Source organism: Mauremys reevesii, linkage group 8, assembly GCF_016161935.1.
Source record: "Mauremys reevesii isolate NIE-2019 linkage group 8, ASM1616193v1, whole genome shotgun sequence".
NCBI lineage: Eukaryota > Metazoa > Chordata > Testudines > Geoemydidae > Mauremys > Mauremys reevesii.
This window is the reverse complement of record NC_052630.1, coordinates 14,651,617-14,669,152: the sequence shown is the minus strand read 5'-3', so window position 1 is coordinate 14,669,152 and position 17,536 is coordinate 14,651,617. Positions and strand designations below refer to the sequence as shown.

Below are 17,536 nucleotides of genomic sequence, written 5' to 3'. Positions count from 1 at the left end.
AAGCCTGTGACTGTACAGTTCCCCACCCCACCCCCTTGCCCTTTCAGATTCCCAAAAAGTTGTGTGTATGTCAATAAAGTGATTTTCTTTTCAATAAATGAATTCTTGGCTTTGAAAACAGTCTTTATTATTACAGAAAGTTAAAGATACCTTAGCCCAGGAAAGAAACAGGCACTGCAAATCAGCTTAGGAAACACAGATTCCTACTAATTTTGTAACCACTGCACTTCACTCCCGTGCAAGGCACCAAACATTACTGTTGGTTTTCAGCCTCAAATTCCTCCTTCAAGGCATCCCTAATCCCTGCAGCCCTGTGCTGGGCCTCTCTAGTAGCCCTGCTCTCTGGCTGTGCAAATTCAGCCTCCAGGCGTTGAACCTCAGAGGTCCATGCCTGACTGACTCTTTCACCCTTCCCTTCACAAATATTATGGAAGGTACAGCACACGGATATAACCGCGGGGATGCTGCTTTCCCCCAAGTCCAGCTTCCCATACAGAGATTGCCAGCGCCCCTTTAAATGCCCAAAAGCACACTCCACAGTCATTCGGCACCGGCTCAGCCTGTAGTTGAACCGTTCCTTGCTGCTGTCAAGGCTCCCTGTGTTTGGTTTCATGAGCCATGGCATTAACGGGTAAGCGGGGTCCCCAAGGATCACAATGGGCATTTCGACGTCCCCTACTGTGATCTTCCGGTCTGGGAAAAAAGTCCCGGCCTGCAGCTTCCTGAACAGGCCAGTGTTCCGAAAGATGCGTGCGTCATGCACCTTTCCGGGCCAGCCTGCGTTAATGTCAATGAAATGCCCACGGTGATCCACAAGCGCCTGGAGAGCCATGGAGAAATACCTCTTCCGATTAACGAACTCAGATGCCAGGTGGGGTGGTGCCAGAATAGGAATATGCATCCCATCTATCGCCCCTCCACAGTTAGGGAAACCCATTTGGGCAAAGCCATCCACAATGTCCGGCACGTTCCCCAGAGTCACGGTTCTTCTTAGCAGGATGCGATTAATGGCCCTGCAAACTTGCATCAACACGATTCCAATGGTCGACTTTCCCACTCCAAACTGGTTCGCGACCAATCGGTAACTGTCTGGAGTTGCCAGCTTCCGGATTGCAATAGCCACCCGCTTCTCCACCAGCAGGGCAGCTCTCAATCTCGTGTCCTTGCGCCGCAGGATGGGGGCGAGCTCCTCACACAGTCCCATGAAAGTGGCTTTTCTCATCCGTAAGTTCTGCCGCCACTGCTCGTCATCCCAGACTTCCATGACGATGTGATCCCACCACTCAGTGCTTGTTTCCTGAGCCCAAAAGCGGCGTTCCACGGCGCTGAGCATGTCTGTGAATGCCACAAGCAATTTCGTGTCATACGCGTCACGCGACTCGCTATCATTGTCGGACCCCTCCCTGTCACTTTGAATCTTAAGGAGTAGCTCAACTGCCAAACGTGATGTGCTGGCGAGACTCGTCAGCATATTCCTCAGCAGTTCAGGCTTCCGTTTCGGTCTGCGGGAAATGGACACAGAATTGCGCTACACAGAAACCGTTGAAAGATGCAAGATGGCGCTAAACATGGACGGAAAAACAGGGATTGCTGGGATGTGAAGCTATGCATCACAGGGCATTTGGACAGGAAGCAGAATGACCCGCCCCCTCCGCCCCCTTCCCACAACCCACGGTGCCAGAATGGGAAGAGGTGCTCTGTGGGATAGCTGCCCATAATGCACCGCTCCCAACACCGCTGCAAATGCTGCAAATGTGGCCATACTGCAGCACTTTCCCTACACAGCTGTACGAAGACAGTTGAACTCCCAGGGCTGTACAGCTGCAAGTGTAGCCAAACCCTTAGATGAAAGTCAGCGGGAGAAATCCTGGCTCCATTGATGGCAAAACTCCCATAGACTTCAATGAGGCCAGGATTTCGCTTCAGATTTGTTGGGCCTCAAACCAATTTGGAATCTCAGATTATTATTACTGGAATGTCCCAGAGGCTATAAAGATGCCAGGGACAGACCGTGGCTGCTCTAATACCCTTCCCATGAGAGAGACGTTCCTGAGCTACCAAACTCAGCTGTGGCAATAATGCCTCCCATTAGCAGGTGGCACTCCTTGATTTAAAATGCTCCCTGCCCCAGGGCTGTGGACAGGCTGCGTAAGAGTGCTGTGACCGCTCCAGACTCCAGTGGGGAAACTGAAAAAGGAAGTAGAGCCTGCTGATGTGGAAGCACATGTTGCTGACCTGAGACAACTTGCCTCCGCTCATGCCCTGGGAATAAATTTTCCCAGCAGTTTCTCCAGTGACATTCTAGAATGCATTTGGAGGCTGTAATTTTAAGTTACTTTAAGGGTTAAGATGCAGACTGTGGTAGGTCCCAGCATAGAGACAACAAAGGAAAAGTGACCTTGCAGAAACTGAGATGGGGGCTGAGATTACTACAGAGATTCGAACATTTCCAAAGCTAGGTTTCTCGAGCGAGGCTCCTAAACCCACACTGATGTCTCCATCAACCCTGAATCCTTAATCACAGGCCTCTCATTTTGCATTCCTCTCGGGAAGTAAAAATAGACCAAAAGAGCCACAAGAAATCATGCACAGGTTTATAACGCTGTGCTTTTTAGCATGTATTGGCAAAACTTAAAAATAGTGAAAGCTGCTGTGTATAAAACATTTCACACAGCCCGACATTAAAAAAAGAGATTTAAAGAGCAATGTCACAGGCTGGCAGTGTAAAAAGTGCCTTGGGCTTTTTTTTCCAAATCAGGCATAAAATCAATTGCCAGTCATCCCTATTATCCAGGTAAATACACAGGAGCGTCCCACTAAAGCAGCTTTTAATGTCTATTTAGTGAAAGCAATTCCTGGTCACACATCCCAGGTGTGTGGCACTGACTGAATAGGTTACATTTTTACACAGCACAAGCTGTTTTTATTAACATGGAGAAAAGGCAGCATCTAAGAATTCATTCTGACACTGCAGCTCTGAATTAAGCAAAGATTCTTTTCAAGGGGGTGATGGGAGATCTTTTGGGGAAGAAGCAACCCAGCCCATCCTGCAGAGTGGGCAGGGCGTGCCTCCCACATTCATGCCTGTACTGCAGACTTGTGCACATATTACTTTTATTAACCGCAATGCTTGTTTAGAGGAAGGTGATGCAACAGCTACATGGGTATATGCCTCTGAAAAAAGGTGCTCAGAAATCTGATGTTTGCTGCTCTGTTTGCTAACCCCCTGGTCTGTGGCTTTTGTTAGCTGCTCAGGTGTAAAAGCATGGGGGAGCAAAAAATGGTGTATCTTGGTGGAGCAACAGAGGGAGGGAGAACCATCACTGCCGCATACTCCTCTGGTCCCTAACCCTGTGCAAGCCCTTCCATGGGGACTGAGCTCTGGGAACAACAAAGGATGGTCCTTTTCCTCTGCATCATTTCTTCCCTGTTGCACTTTCCCTGCAGGAGTTCTGGCCTAAGCTAATTCAGACCCAATCAGCATTAACAAAGGCTGGTTCCTCCACTCCTCAGTTAAACATCCCCCTGGAAAGGGCTTTGGGGTAGCAGCAGTTGGGGAGAACTTGCAGGAGTTGTGCTGCCCTGGGACACAGGAGGGGGCGAGATGGCCTTGTGTATTGGTAACTGAGCCATTTTCTTATTCCTTGGAGTGGGGGTAACACTGCTTCCCCCCATGAAGTGATTGAACAGAATTGTCCAGTCCATGGAAATAACCCATGTAAGGGACCATTTGGTCTTCTATATTTTATATCTTCAATAACCAGCCTCCTCTTGCAAGGTCATAAGTTCCAGCCTTGTGGGCAGTACTTGGTCAGAACCTTTAACAACTACCCATTGTTTTCAATTGCAGCAGCACAACTAAATCAAATCTAAACCCAACAAGGGAATGGATTTAAATCAAAGCACAAAATGCCTCTAAATCAGTAATAAGAATTTACGAGATAAAGAGGAATTGGGAAACGCAAATTCAAATGGCCAAGTTGGACCCTCAAAAATTGGTTGAAGGCAGATACTAATGGACCTCTAGCAACTGATTCACTGTTAAACCCCAGTCCATTCGAATCCAGACAGGTCTATTCGTGAGATGCAAGCTGCAGACATGTCGATCCAACGCAGCATTTCTTCTAGGACATAAAGCAGTACATTGACATTCAAATCAACAGGGTTGATATATGCCTCAACTATCTATTGTAAACCATGTGCAAGGTGGAGAGAGCAGAGGGCAATCCTTTGAAAGTCCGTTGACAGATGCACCGCACTTCCATAAACAATGGGATAATAGTGTCAATAATGTAACCTTTCCACCGAACGGCCTCCTGGGAAGCTATTATCCTTATCGCCAACTGGGAATCATTAACCCTACAACCAAAAGTTCATCCTCATGCAGGTTGGAACGTAGTCAATGGAGCTAGACTACACCCACTTTTCCCGCATTCACATATTTAGAGTTCACTTCTCAGAAGGCTGAAGCCTAAGGTCTGTGTAAGTTTGAGCGCATGCAGTTGCACGGCGACTCAGTTACTGTTATTGTCCAGGCCGGGGGGGCTAAGTATCCATTTTTACACACAAAAGCATAATTTGCATTAGCAGTTCTATGGTGATCTGGACTCAGATGTGTGTGATCTCCCACTGAGTTCAACGGGAACTATGTTCACCCAAGGGCAGAATTTGGTGACAGACAGGACTGGACATTAATATGGATAGAGTCACACTAGCAAGGATGAAAAAGCAAACAAACAAGACAAACAATGCTCTCCCCCCTCCACCACCATCACCAAGAGTTTTGGAAGGGCTATAAACTAGAGCTCACAGGACAATGACTATTCCATCTAGTGGAAATTTCCACTGGAACAAAAACTAATCTTTTGAATATTTTCACGAAACCAGAATTGTGTCAAATGCCTGGTTTTGGATCGAAACCGGCATGTGCGCACATATCCACGCAGTCCCTGGTGGTTAGGGCACTGGCCTGGGAGAATCTGCCAAATTCAGAGCATCTCTAACTTACATGCACACAAGAATTGCTTTACACACCATTGAAATACAGCCACCTCTGGGGAAAAACATGGCAGCTTTTAACAGCTGACAGCAATGCTGCACAATGGCTTTGGACAGGAAGTGAAGAGTACCACATTCAGTTCCCTTTGCAGAGGAAATTTGAGGTGGACAGTATACAATTAACCAAATTACTGAACAGTAATAAAAATGCAGAAAAAAGAAACCACAGACTCAAGGTGTTCTTTGCTCCAATACTCTCCCATTCTAAACATATTAACAGTCATGACATGATGCAAAGGGAAAGCTTGTCTGACATGTAAAACCATGAAACAAACAAAGCAGCTGGATGGAATCTCTAACTTACATGCACACAAGAATTGCTTTACACACCACTGAAATACAGCCACCTCTGGGGAAAAACATGGCAGCTTTTAACAGCTGACAGCAATGCTGCACAATGGCTTTGGACAGGAAGTGAGGAGTACCACATTCAGTTCCCTCTGCAGAGGAAATTTTAGGTCGACAGTATACAAACCATGAAGCAAACAAAGCAGCTGGATGGAATCCAGGCAAGGGTGGCCAGTTGCTTTTCAGATAATTCAGCCTTATGAGAAACATATTACAGATTGTCACCTTTCCCGTAACAGGCTGGCAGGACAGGTTTTACAGCACTTCAGGTCAGGTTACCCTGTGCTAATTGGTGGTGGCCCAGGGCGGATAGTAAACCTGGTGTTTATAGCACTATTGTGCTATGGAGAGACCTTTATTCGGGTTAATCATATGTCTCAGTGTGATTAATTTTCATACAGGAAGAAGGATTGTATAACTATGGCAAGACGACTCAAGCAGAGTTCACTTGGTAACGCATGCCCCTCCCCCACCAGACCTTTTCCCTTAGGGGAGTGTAGTATCACTTTAAATAGCTAAGAAGTGGTTTTCTTGTCGGAGGAAGAACTCTATGGCCTAATGTGACTTTTCTATCTCTAACTGCTATGATCTTATATGAGACATGCCCACTACGATCACCGCCCTTGAGTAGCTTGTGTTCGTTTGAGAATGCAGACCCTGTTAGAGTTCCTATTTGGGCTTCTAATCCTAGGGAATGAGAACAGCAATTTAAGTGGAAATTGTGGGTAATGCATCACTGAAATAAATACAAAGGTTGAACAAGGTCGCAAAGAATTGGGACCTGAGCCAACTCCCATTAAAATAACCGAAAGACTTTAAATGGGACTTTGACAGCTTCCCAAATGGAGAAGGGGCTCTTGCCTTCATATCATTGCAGGATTTTCTCTTTTGCCCAAGGCTAATGGAAGAAAACAGTGTTCCCCTTCTTTGTTTTCCATCGATAGATCCTCAGGCATCACTCTCTCTCTCCATCCCCCCATGATGGATTTAGATGGCAGACTATTGTACTTTCTCTACCTTGCGGAACTATAAACATTTAATTCTATCTTTAAAGCCTGAGTCCAACCTTATGATTCTGTCAGGTTTTTCTTGTTCTCTTCTCTCTTAGTTGACAGAGGCTGACTACCCGTTTTATCGGCTGATTTCGAGTCTCCTAAGAAGTGCAATCAAACCAGCATAAGACGGCCATTATTATATATCCAGGAAACCTGTTTGAATAGGTAAAGAACATCCTGGCAGCTTTGGCCGATAGTTTTTTTTAATTTACAACATGCACTTTAGGTTACAGCTACGTGGCTTGAGGGCAGCTGGCAGTGTAATTGAACTAATAAACTCGCTTATTTTGAGGCTGTCCCTTATCATAAAGATATCACAAGTATTTAGTGTGCACAACGTACAGTGTGACAATGATACAGAACCAGGACAAACAGCAACCAGATGATGTTTAACTGGAAAGCAAGGCATTAAATCTAACCCTACTTTATAAATAATACCAGGTTGGCTTCTACCACCTTTCCTAATGTTGAGTAGACCCTTATACTCAGCAACTGATCCCACCGACGACAACTCACAGGATAAGATATTTCTTAATATGAGTAAGGATGGCAGAATCTGGCCATCACAATAATATGGCAAGGGCACCACCATAGCAAAAACACCTGTCCCCCATTGCATCTATACATTTCTTAGCTGAAGATGGACACCAACATTACAGCCATAGACAAAGTCAGTAGTAAATGACCCAGGAGAACTCAGTTAAAGTAAAGAACACATTAGGGATTCAATAGTACGCCTCATCCAAAATCTAATGCTAAGCCAAGACAAAACAGGTGATTCTATGGCAGGAAATATTACAAAAATATTCCCATTTGCTTTCCCGGAGGTCAAATGAGCACCGATTTCTCCCTGGCTATGTAAGAGTACAAATTGTCCTCCACTTCAAACAGGCCCTCCAAGTTCATAATCGGAAGGAAGCTGCCCACAGACTAGGACCCACCGTCTCAAAGCAGCACCAGACACAACACCAGATGCAAAACCTGCCAACATGTCTCCACGGTTACAATGAGCTTCCCGTGTGTGGGCCGAGATACAGACCCGGCAGGAAGGAGTCTGGCCGTGAGAAGGAGGGCAATCCCACTAATGCAGCTCAGCCCACCGCTCTGTTGGAAGCACCTCCAGGGTAATTTGGTCTCCATGCTGGTCATCTGACTTCCACTCAGCCTCAACGTTGAGGATGCCAGCAAGAGTGCGAGTTGTGATGGTTGTGGTAGTGACCTGGCCACAAAACTTATTCATTTTATTAGCTCAGTGAACAACCTCTAGGAAGTGACCACCGCTGACCTAGAGATGAAAGGCTGTGTACCCCAGAAAGTGCCTAGCCTCTCTTCCCTGCACTACAAGCTGCCAACCAGAATGCACAGAGCTTGAGATAAGGCAAAGGAAAGGACCCCAGCTAGTCTCCTTTGTCCTCCCTTGCAACTATCAAGTCAAAGACTCCTCCCATCCCCCTCCCCAACAAGTCCCCTTTCCCCGGTCAGGGCTCATCCCCACAGCTGATCACGTCCCCTTCCCGGTGACATCCCATTTCCATCCCCCGCATTGCAAGTTCATCTCCAATCCCATCTCTGTCCTACAGGGAATTCCTTTTTCCAAGGGTAGAGGCTCTCAGGCTGCACTGTGTCCCTTTGCTGCTCTGCTGAGCACCTTTCACCAGAATACACCACAGCAGCCACTGCATTTGAGCTTATCTTTGTGCAAAGGCTTCCCAAGAGTACCTGACAGCTGGCACACGAGGCGTGGAATGAAGCCAGCCAGGGAAACGTGGTCGAAAGAGAACAGGGCCCTGCTGCTAGAAAACACAGCTGAGAAAGAGACCTATGGGCCCTCAAATGAGTCTAGTGGAGTCCTAGGACAACCTCCCTTGCTCTGAGTGCAGCCCTCCTGTGCATTAGCAGAGCACAGGGCCGGTGTACACACAGCACCCTTTCTGGAGGATTTCTCCCTGCTACTTGCAACCAAGCAGCAAACATTTGAATGTTTTCTCGATTACTATTATTGCTCAGTGAAAAACTGCCACAAATGAGAGAACGGAGGGACAGAGCCTGCATCTGGCAAGCGTCCACAGCAGTGGTGAAGTGATAAGTGTCGCTGTTACACTTTTCTTTCCCCTGCAGAGGCTCGTGATGAGACAGGAAAGGGTTGGGTGGGGTGTCAGCTTGAGAACAAGTTGCAACTATGTGAGTTGAGAGACTCAAACGCCTGAATTCTCAGAGCGACTGAGAAGGCACCTGATCTCCCCATGCAGCGGATGAGATGCAGTCCCACACTGCACCCGCTGGAATGTGCTGTTACTGAACTCACAGTGGCCTACGCCCTAAAGCAGTTTGGTGTTTTCCCCCTGGCATGACACACCATGCAACCATCATTGTATTTTCCAGAAAACAACATGCACATTTCAACTGAGTTTTGACCCTAGAAATGAAATATGCGGCAGGAGGTGGGGGGAGGTCTTTGCTGCCAAACTGGAGAACTGGGGTTGGGCTCCAGTCCTGGGGCCAAATTCATCTCTGATGGAAGTCCAGTGGCTTCAAAGGCATTATGTCAGGAATGCGTTTGGCTCTCTGGTGCCAAGCTCCGGTGAAGGTAGCACACTCCGCCCCCAGGGCAGGAGGGAGAGTTCAACACAGTAAAGGAGTTAATGTGAGGACAAACTTGGTAGTGGTTCAAGCAGTAGCTGCAGAGACAAGCCCAACCCCAACTGAATCTGCAGTGCTGGTTTCTGTTATGTAAAACAGCTCTTAGTATGAGGTAAAGACCGGGGAAACCTCCCCTCTGGGGCACTTCTGAGGCCTGCTGCAGAACACTGGCTGCAGCACCCCAGTGGAGAGGACAGATAAGAAAGGGAAGATGAGATTCAGACGACGCCACCATCTGGGGCACATTCTGATTACGGTTACATGAGGGCAAATCTGGAGTAATGCCACTGAACTCAACGGATTCACTCCACACTGGCGCTGTAAGCGAGCAGGATCTGGGTAGTCAGTTTGGCAGACACGCTGCTCCAGAATCTCCATCCCACCTGAGCTTTACTTCAGGTGGGAATGGAGTGGTGGGGCTATGGTGGCCATTAGCCACCATTGTTCCTTCCCTTCTGGAGTCATCCGGGGCCGATGCAACTTCCAACACAACTTCCAGCAGCCTTGTGCCTGCTCTAAGTGGAGCTGACTCGTAACAGCCCCTAAGTGACTGTTACACTGGCTCAAAACTGAACCCTCTACAAGGGCTGTCAAGCGATTGAAAAAGATTAAAAGCAATGAATCGTGCTGATGAACAATAACGGAATACTATTTATTAAATATTGTTGGATGTTTTCTACATTTTCAAATATATTGATTTCAATTACAACACAGAATGTGCCTTATGTGCTAAAGATTCATATGTCCCTTCATGCTTCAACCACCATCCCAGAGGACATGCGTCCATGCTGGTGATGCTCGTTTAGCATATCTGGCATGTAAATACTTTGCAATGTCAGCTACAAAATGCCATGCGAACACTTGTTCTCACTCTCAGATGACACTGTAAATAAGAAGCAGGCAGCATTATCTCCTGTAAATGTAAACAAGAAGTAGGACTGAGTGGACTTGTAGACTCTAACGTTTTACATTGTTTTGTTTTTGAGTGCAGTTATGTAACAAAAAAATCTACATTTGTAAGTTGCACTTTCATAACAAAGAGATTGCACTACAGGACTTGTATGAGTTGAACTGAAAAATACTACACCTCTATCCCGATATAACGTGACCCGATATAACACAAATTCAGATATAACACGGTAAAGCAATGCGCCAGGGGGGTGGGGCTGCGCACTCCAGCGGATCAAAGCAAGTTCGATATAACGCAGTTTCACCTATAATGCAGTAAGATTTTTTGGCTGCTGAGGACAGCGTTATATCGAGGCAGAGGTGTATTTGTTTATACTGTTTACAGTGAAAATATTTGCAATCAAAAATAATAATATAAAGTTAACACTGCACACTTTGTATTCTGGGTTGTAATTGAAATCAATATATTTGAAAATGTAGAAAAACATCCAAAAATATTTAATACATTTCAATTGCTATTATACTGTTTAACAGTGTGATTAAAACTGTGATTAATCATGAGTAATTTTTTTAATCACAAGTAATTTTTTGAGTTAATCGTGAGAGTTAACTGCGATTAATCGACAGCCCTACTCTCCACCCAGACCCCTTCTCACCCCTCCCTGCTTCGTCCCCCCAACATACCCTATATGAGAGGTGGCTAGGGAGGCAGTGTAGACCTCTGTGCCAGCAAGGGAATTCCCTTGATACAAAGGTATTCCCCTGAAGGGCTTGATTCTGTTAGCCCTTCTATCCTGCCAAAACAGCATCACGGATCCACAGTGGAACAGAGTCTGGAATACTGTGTTTTGTCTAACATAGACAGCAGGCTCCTTGAGGCAGGGAATTGTGTGTATTTTAGGTCAGGATGGTGCCTAGCACGCTGCAGAAGGCTTCGAGAATAAACAAACAAACAACAAACATGACTAGTTTTTTGAAAAAAAAAATCCCTCGCAAGTCATAAGAACATAAGTCACCTCTGATAAAGCAAGACAATGAAAACCGATCGATAAACTAACATTAGAAAAGGGGCACAAACAAGGGCACTCAGTGGTTTCCACTCCGTTTCAATATTGAGTGCACCCACAAACACAAAGCCGGTAAAAGAGATTCAACGTTTCTGCCTGGAGCTCAGACCATTGCAAACCCCCATGTGCCTACCACACACCACAGTGCCAGTTAAGAATGCGTGCATATTTCCTGACTGCCCTTTGTTTCTTTCTTATAACGACATTATCTTTGAATATGGATATTCTTGCAGGTGCTACTGCCCTCTACAGTTCCAGGAGAGTCATCACAAGAGCACGTTACAGCTCATTGCAACCATATCATGCAAGTTGGTGTGTCTTCTCTTAACCCCTATTTTCAGTCGCTTATATCTTTCCTTAAGAAATCCTCTCCTGAGCAGACTCACCTCATGGTAAGCCCTGGAGAAAATTTCTTTTTCCTGGAAAATTTGAAGAAAATCCATCCAGCCATTTTTGGAGTTAGGCCAGCATGAATAATTAAGTTGCGTGATAACCCAGGGTGTCTTTGACTCACAATCCATTGCTCTAGCCAGAGACACGGCCTAACCCAGATGGGATGCTTGTTGGCCATCCAGACGTATCAGGAAAGCACATACGTCAATTTCAAAAGTTCTCTAGAGTGTCAGCCAGGTCCCTTACTCAGATGTCTACTGATGGGGAGAGCACAAAGACTCTTCTCCCGCATGCAGCCCCCATAGGGACGATGCATAATTGAAGCTCTTGTGCTTGAGTGCAGACAGGGGCAGCTCCAGGCACCAACACGCCAAGCGCGTGCTTGGGGCGGCAAGCCGCGGGGGAGCGCTCTGCCGGTTGCCGCGAGGGCGGCAGGCAGGTTGCCTTCGGCAGCTTGCCAGCGGAGAGTCCGCTGGTCCCGCGGCTTCGGTGGACCTCCCGCAGGCTGCCGCTGAATCCGCGGGACCGGGGACCTCCTGCAAGCAAGCCGCCGAAGGCAGCCTGCCTGCTGTGCTTGGGGCAGCAAAATACCTAGAGCTGCCCCTGAGTGCAGAAGCTGCTTTGTGTACTCCTCACGGCTCACATAATGTCCTAAAGGGGTGGGGAGGTGGCAGAGTCACAGCCTGGCCCCTGGAACAGGAACACCACAGAGGCTGCATGCCATAATAAGGTTTAGAAGGGGGCACGCACCCCCTACACACAGGGACGCTCCAGGAGACATTCCGCCTCCTGCTACTCTGCTGCTCTGAACCATCCCTTCCTCTGGGTGGCAGCTCACAGGCCCAAGCTAGCCCTTGTATCAACAGGAATACAACAAATTCATATTAGCTCACGGATGATCAGCCAAACCATTCAATACTCCAAGTTCCCTACAGCTGAATACAATTCTCCTGTGGGGTCAGAAACAGCAAGGAAGATTGTATTTTGAGCCTAACATTAACCCACTGCACTGATCAATACAGAATTAGAGACATATGGAGCCAAGCTGGAGAAAGGCCACTGGCTTCAGTTTGGCCTATTGCTTCTCTCACATCCCAAAGCCAGCTAACCGTGCAGTGACAGAAGGTGACAAACAGGTGTACAGTGTTAGTAATGCAGCCTTAACCACCTTAGTCCTAGTTTTGGGGGAAACAGATGAATTGGTTTCTCTTCCCTCTCCCCCTCCACCCGACATGGACAGTCCTGTCATGCTGGTTGTAGCTCTCCAGCTAAGTGGGGTTTGCCAGGCCAAGACCGGGCTGGGAAGCTGCCAAGAAAAACTGAAGTGTGCTGCAGGAAACAGTGGCAGCGACTCAGTAGGCGGCACCGACTTAGTACTGAATCAGTGCTCTTATCTCTGGGAGCTGTTGCGCTTAGCTAGCCTGCTATCAGCCTCTCCCAGCCTCCAGGAGCGGCTTTCTCTGTTCTGCTGTTGAAGGAGGCCTCCAGTGACTCCTCCTTTAGCACTCAGCTGGCATGATCTCACCCACCCCAACCTGTCTTGTCTCTGCTCCTCAGGCAGTGCGATTAGCCTCCCTTTCTCTGACACACACATCATGCACCCAGGCCTGGGGTAAGCAGCAATTCTATGGTTCCTGTGGCACTCTCTTATTTGCTTTGCAGAGAGTAAATGAGTGAGTGAGTGACATGTCAGAGTCCGTGAAGAATGGCCTTGTGATGGAGGCACTAAACTAGGATTCAGAAGCATGGGGTTCAGTTTCTGCCACTGACCTAGGACAAGTCACCTCACCTCTCTGTGTCTCAGGTCACCATCTGTAAAGTGGGGTAATTGTTGCTCCTTTGTTTAGTTACTCTAGGTTGATATAACACTAAGCTCAACACTGGCCAAGCTCTGCAGGGGCTACTGTAATTATTCCTGGGGAAATTCTGCACCACTGCGTGCACATAATTCATTTGCTGTACATACTTTTTGTGTGTGCGTGTGCAGAAAATAGCTTCTGCTGGAAAGTTGCCGTTCTGCCTTTTGCCCACCAGAAGGCAGTGTGCCTTCTTCACAGCACCTGTAGGGCCAGGTCAGGAGACAGGGGATATGAGGAGACAGAGAGCATGGGGCTGCAGGGGCTGGGTCACAGACAGGGGCTCATAAGGGCTAGTGGGGGAGCACACACTGGGGCGGGGGCTAACTGGGAGTGGAGGTGCAGGGCCACATGGGGACCAGGCATGGCTGAGCGGGGGCACAGAGACACATGGGAACAGGGGGAGGGAGTGCAGGGCCACATGGGAATGGTGGGGAGTGGCTGTCTAAGTGAGGGTGGAGGGATACATGGACGCTGCAAGGGGGTGCAAGGACACACGGGGATGGGGTAGTTGTGCCTGCCTGAATAGGAGAGGCTAGGGGTCAGCCAGGGTCTGCATGGGGGAAGCTCTTTAACAATCCCTCCCTGTACCTGCCCCTCTCCCTAAAAAAGCCCTGTTCCATACTTTTCCCACCCATACTCAACAACCCTCCAAGTTTAAACCCAGGCTACGTTCCAGCAATTACTTCCCTCTCCCTCAGTTCCTCCATTACCCCCGCCTCCACCAAGCCTTTGCACTGCTTCTGAGGGGTATGGGAAATACGGTTCTGTATTGCAGTTGAAATGAATTGTTACTAAGAGTTCTGTATTAATATGCCTATCAAGGAATCTATTAGTCAAAAAATACTTCCTGAATCTTTTATGTTGTCTGTATTGTTACAGACATACTTGCTGACAGGTACTTTGGAATAAAGTACCAAAATAATTGAAACTGGTGTGATTATATTGTGCTATTTTGATAAATAAAGTATGCAGAATTTTAATTTCTTGGTACAGAATGTTTAATTTTTTGGTGCAGAAATCCCCTGGAGGTATGTAATATACCTAAGAAATGGAAATAGAGTGAGGGGCTACTTAGGAAAGTATTTGGGACGAGCAACTAGGGCACAGGGGCAGGCAGGGGAAGATCGTTGGGGTGACACAATGAGAGGCTGGAAGTTGGGGTCGAACAACACAAAGAAAGGGCGAGAGAGACAGAGCGCACACAGTGTAGGGAGAGGAATGGGAAAGGGAAGAAAAAAGGTCGACTGAAAAGATTCCCTGGAGAAGAAGCCGAGCAGTGCAGCGGAAGAGGAGGAGCAGAGACAGCAGAAGCAGAGGGGATCTCATTCCATTGCAAGATTATTAGAAAAGTGAATGTCAAATATTACAGATAAAATCCATACACCATCCGACGTGATGTAAGCGACAGAAACAGAGTGTTATATGTGTACAAATGCTGGGTGAGAAATACCTTGCGCTTGGAGACAAGTTAATAAAAAGCACCACCATCCCCAACTGAAATGCTTGGCACTTACAAGCACCAGCAGACACTGCTCTCTATAATTCTATTAAGTTTGGAATTGAAGGAGACTTTGAGAACTAAACAGTGGGAAACCCCAGCAGAGGCAGGGAGATTTCTCCAATCTCCCCTGCTAAGCATGACATATCTGTGTCTCGCGAACGGAAGTTTTCTCTTCCCTTTAGAAAACACCAGATTGCACCATGTCACAAGTATTTCCAGAAGCACGTGCTGGAGGAAGGGAGCCTCCAGCTGCCTTGCAACAACTTTCCCCAGATTACTGAAGATCTCCTATTTTGTTCAAAGAGAGATTGCCCAGCTTGTTCAACCTGCCATGCCAAAGCAACTAAGTGTATCCAGAGACTTTAAAGAGAAGAGTCCTATGAAAGTGTGATGCATTTCACAGCACAGTTCAGTGCTAAATGAAAGTCACAAAAAGCACCAGAAAAAACTACTGTAGGCAATAGCCCTGAACTGGCCAGAGTAGAGTGACCAGATAGCAAGTGTGAAAAATCGGGACAGGCAGTGGGGGGTAATAGGCGCCCATATTTTAAAAAAGCCCCAAATATCAGGATTGTCCCTATAAAATCAGGACATCTGGTCACCTTACCAGAGAGATCGAATAATGGGCACTTTTCTCTCACTAATTTCTGTTGATGCAGTCCTTAAAGCCCTAAAAGTCAATACATTTTGCTTAGTGCAAGGACTACGGTATCTGGTTTTACAAATGCACAGTGAGTCTGGCTTTAGAAATGTGCCTGTTAATGAGGAATTGTGAAAATTGGCTCCTGGGGGGAGGGAGGCATCCACAAATTTATGCAGAATTTAAGGGCCTTTTTTTTATATAAATGCACATTACTGGCCCTTATGGTCACAAAGACTTTCTAATGTGAACTGAGTGTAAATGAGTGATTTCTTGAGTCTGTAAACAGCTGGTTCCCATGCTTCTGCTGCTATTCACAGATCTGCCAATCAACAGCAGAGTGTAACTAATATAAATGATCAATTTTGGTGCCGCTACTTGAAATCCTGGGGAGGGAAGTAGAGAGAGATGCTAGTTTCATGTTCCTTCTGTTGCTTCTTGAGAAATTGCTGAGCAGCAGCAAAGTGGAACACTGGAGTAATTCTACCCTGCCACAGATTAACTGTCCACAAGGACTCTGCTGACATGCATCAACTCTCCCTTAGTGTGCTTTGATTAGTCCCATTTCAAAGAGGACTATATCAACCCACACTAATGAACCATTGATCCATGTCAGCAGTGTCCATGTGAACAGTAAGTCTGTGGCAAGCTAGTGAAGAGTGGATTCACACCCTAGTTTGCTGCAAACTAAAAGTTTGTTTAGACAAGCCCTAAGTGCTTCACAAACTAATTCATTTCTCTTCACAAACCCCCTGTTCCTGGGAGGGAATCCTGATTTCTAATACAGTGTGATATGACAACTACACATCCGCTTCACCCACACTTGTATCAGCCCAAGGCCTGGGAAGAGAAACAGAAGCTATCAGGCTAATAATGAGCAGCCCTAGCCTTCAAATGGACGATGGAAATTAGCTACAGGAACAGTTTGCTAGGAACAACAACAAAAACCCACCTTACACTTACTGCCCTATAGAAATTCTACCCCCCACCCTCCCCACCACTCCTTTCCCTCTGCCCCCTCCCTTCCCTCAGCCTCTCCCCACCCCCTCTCCTTTCCCACTGCCTCTTTGGCCCCCCCTCATACCCTCCCTTTCCTCTGCCCCCTCAGCTTCCCTTCCTACCCATCCTTTCCCTCTGCTCCCTCGGCCTCCCGCCGCCCCGTCTCCTTTCCCTCTGCTCCCTCGGCCTCCCGCTACCCCCTCTCCTTTCCCTCTGCCCCTTTGGCCTCCCGCCACCCTCTCCTTTCCCTCTGCTCCCTCAGCTTCCCGCCGCCCCTCTCCTTTCCCTCTGCCCCCTTTGGCCCCCTCATACCCTCCCTTTCCTCTGCCCCCTCAGCTTCCCTTCCTACCCATCCTTTCCCTCTGCTCCCTCGGCCTCCCGCCGCCCCCTCTCCTTTCCCTCTGCCCCTTTGGCTGCCCTCAGTCCCTGTCCCTTCCCCCTCTCCTTTCCCTCTGCCCCTTCCCTTCCCTCAGCATCCCCTCCCACCATACCTTCCCTCTGCCCTCTTTGGTGCTCCTTTGGTCCCCCTCCCATGCCTTCCTTTCCTTTGCCCCCTCAGCTTCCCTTCCCACCCCATCTCTTCCCTCTGCCCCCTCTCCAACTCCTCTGTCCTTTCTCTCTGACCCTTGCCACTCAGCCCCCTCCTTTCCCTCAGCACCCTCTTCTTCCTTGTCGCAGTTCCCCTGTAGGATCAATGGAGGATGCAAACTTGCACCTGAGACTCAGCTCAATGAGGTCTCCTCCGGGCTGCCCCCAGTTGGAATCAAGTCAAAGAAACACTTTACCTGCACATGCATCTCCTCCTTTCAGCATAATCTTTAGGGAGCCACTGTGGCCAACGGGTGGGGATGGGACAGAGCAGGCAGAGGGGCAGATGCTTAGTCTGGTCCAGGCTGTACCCACAGGTTCACTGCTATTTCCAGAGGTGTTTAGGATCCCATTACTTATCACAGTTCCATTTGGAGGCTGAATCTCATCGCTTGTGTTCCCAAGATGTGGACCACAGGCTGTGAACCCCAACTGGGCTGTTTTTCTCCGCAGTCAAAACAAAGGCTGGTCACTTTCAC

At 47.7% G+C, this 17,536-nt stretch overlaps 1 long non-coding RNA gene across 2 annotated transcripts in view; it reads right to left on the bottom strand.

Moving 5' to 3' along the window:
- Positions 1 to 17,536, bottom strand: part of LOC120371125 — a 73,278-nt gene extending 55,742 nt beyond the window's left edge. For both annotated transcript variants that reach the window (XR_005584153.1, XR_005584154.1), the window contains exon 1: positions 17,255 to 17,536. This is a non-coding gene — a long non-coding RNA (uncharacterized LOC120371125). The remainder of the gene's footprint in view (positions 1 to 17,254) is intronic.